This window comes from Tupaia chinensis, unplaced genomic scaffold (genome assembly GCF_000334495.1).
Source record: "Tupaia chinensis unplaced genomic scaffold, TupChi_1.0 Scaffold149348_1, whole genome shotgun sequence".
Taxonomy (NCBI): Eukaryota; Metazoa; Chordata; class Mammalia; order Scandentia; family Tupaiidae; genus Tupaia; species Tupaia belangeri.
Window position 1 is genome coordinate 1 of NW_006209192.1, and position 2,984 is coordinate 2,984.

Here is a 2,984-nt window from a genome sequence, read left to right on the forward strand (position 1 = left end):
GGGAAAGAGGAATTGCTCGTCAACAGGGTATAAAGTTTAAATAACACAGGTTTATTAAGTCCTAGGCATCAGTTCCACAATATTGTCCCTGTAGCTAACAATATGGTATTGTACAGTTAAAAATCTAAGAGAAAAGGCTTCATGTTGAGTTCTTACCACAGAAAAATAAATATAATTTTTTCTTTTTTTTTTTTTAGAGGTTTTACTATAGGGCTCGTGCGCTCGCCAGACAGACAGAGACAGAGAGACAGAAAGCCAGAAAGCACGCCCTAGGGGAGATGGCCATGCTGCAATCCCTTCTCCATTCTCCTCTCAGGATCTTGGGCAGGCACACACACCCAGTGTGAGTTTAAGCTACCGGGTCTGGGACTCGAACCGCGGTCTACTATGTGGGAGTCCAGCAACATAGCCAGTCATAGCCATTACGCTAACTGCTGGTCCCTATAAAATATTTTTGAAAATGGAAAACACAAAAATAGTCACAGAACTAAAATAATTTAGCTTACTTTTTAAGTATTCAAAAATGTCAATTGTTAGAAAACACTAAATGTTCCATATCTTTAGATATGATGTGAGTTCACTGAAACCTTCAATCCGCATTATTCACTTTAGCTGCTAAGTTTTGACAGTGAAAAACTCCAGGTTAATAAGCAATTTTGTTACTGTTAGCTTCCTTAGAGGCAAATGAATATTGTTAAACAAGAAAATGTTCAAACCAAGGAACATATCCAGTTAGAATGATATCACTACAACCCAAACCTTAATGCTGTTTGCTATATATCACAAAGCATTGATCTAATTAGAAGTACGGGAGACCAACTAAACCTATGAAGAATATTTGGGGTATTTGACCACATCTTTGAGTAACTGCATGAATGCTCTGAAAAGGAATCAAGAGACTTGGACTTCAAGGTTGATTTATTTTAGGGCACCCATTGCTGTGGAACTGGTGGTAGAGTGTAATGAACTTACATGAACTCATTCAGAATTAAAATCTATGTTCTCTGAACCCACCCAATAATTTACCACGTTAACATTTCATTTTGCTTTGCATTTCTGTTCAAGAAAGCAAATATCTTGAGAAACAAAGATTTACATATGTTTTACTACCCTAATTGTCTTTAATAAATTTATAACTATAATTTTACCATCATCTTTATGTTTAAACAAAGATTGATGATGATGATGAATAGATTCATATTATATCTATTACAGTCAGCCTCTGAATTTGCATTTACACATCTGCTGTGGAAACCCAGACCACCTCTCCTAGAACATGAGGGATCACACACAGCTGACTGAGTTCATTCGCCTGGGAATACCTGAGACAGAGGGACTGCGGACTGAGCTCTTTGTCATCTTCTCCTTCATCTATATCTTCACCCTGCTTGGAAATTTGCTCATCCTAATGGCAATCGTTTCTTCCTCTACTTTTCACACCCCCATGTATTTCTTCTTGGGGCTCCTATCTATTTTCGACATGCTGTTCCCATCTGTCACTTGTCCCAAGACACTATTCTATCTTTCCGGTCAGAGCCGAGCCATCTCCTACAAGGGCTGTGCTGCACAGCTTTTCTTCCATCACTTCCTGGGTTCTAGCAAAGGTTGTCTCTACTCTGTGATGGCTTGTGATCAATTTGTAGCCATTTGTCACCCTCTGAGATATACACTCACCATGAAACCTGGAGTCTGTGTTGGTTTGGTCATGGCAGCCTGGTTGGTGGGTTGTCTTCAGGCCACTACCCTGACCACCTTTCCCTTTCAGTTAACCTCCTATGGTCCCAACCATATTCCTGCTGTCTTACCCCTGGCTAGTACTGACAGCTCCCTTGCCCAGAGAGTGGGTTCCATCAATGTGGGCTTTCTGGCTTTAGTGCTTTTGTGTTTGTGTGTCCTACACCCACATTGGGATTTCCATTTTGAGAATCCGTTCAGTAGAGGACAGAAAGAAAGCTTTCTCCACCTGCCGTGCCCACCTCACTGCCATCCTCTGTGCCTATGGACCTGTGATCATCATCTATCTGCAACCCCCTGCTTGGGGCCATAGTGTAAATACTAAATAATATTGTTTCTCCCATGCTTAACTCATTAATCTATTTCTTATGGAACACGGAAGTGAAAAGATCCCTGAAAAGAGTGCTCCAAAATGTACTTTCCATTCAGGAATAAATTATGAATTTCATAAGGGAGCTTAGAACTTTATATGTCCAAATATCATCCTTGTATTAACTCCCTTCAAATCAATAAATATATAATATAAATGCTTCCATTAAAACCATCATAATTTGTTCACATAATATTTTCTGTGCATATTTGCTTCTATAATACCTGAGACCCTAAACATGACTTATAAATAATGTTATCTATTTCTTAATTCTAGGTAAGGAAACTAGTGAGTATAGCTAGCAGCTAGAGACATATTTCTTAGGCTTATAATAGGGAGCCTATTTTGCTTGGTCGAAGATGGAGAAGATCTGTGGCAGCCCAAGGAGCACTCTCCAATAGGCCTTCTCTAGGTCAAACCAACTTCCATTTCATGGTGCTTTGCTCCATGTATAATGTATTTCCCTGACCACTTGCAAGCATTTCAGTTCCTCCATTACACTAAGAAAACTATTGACTATATGTATATGGCGTGATTTGTCTTCTGGACATTTGTGAGCATTTCATGTATATCATCTTATATAAGCTTTACATCACCCCCAGAGAGTTTGCGTTTTGTGAAAGAGCTTTGAGGCTTAACGACTTCAAGCAGTAATAGGTCTGAGGTTGCACATTCAGCAGCAAACCAGGCCTCAAACTCAGATCCAGTTAATACCAAAGCCCCTGCTCTTAGTCTCTTCACCACTTGGCTGACCTAAATGAAGTGCTTGGCAATTCAGTCATCCATCCAGATTACTTCCTTCCAGAGCTCATTATACAAAAAAGGCATTCAGCAATAACTAGTAAAACAGGAACTGACATAGGTCCTCTTTACGTATTGA

At 39.6% G+C, this 2,984-nt stretch overlaps 1 pseudogene; it reads left to right on the forward strand.

Moving 5' to 3' along the window:
• The first annotated feature begins 1,276 nt into the window (after nucleotides 1-1,276).
• Nucleotides 1,277-2,169, forward strand: LOC102491339 (olfactory receptor 148-like; annotated as a pseudogene).
• The last annotated feature ends 815 nt before the right edge of the window (nucleotides 2,170-2,984 follow it).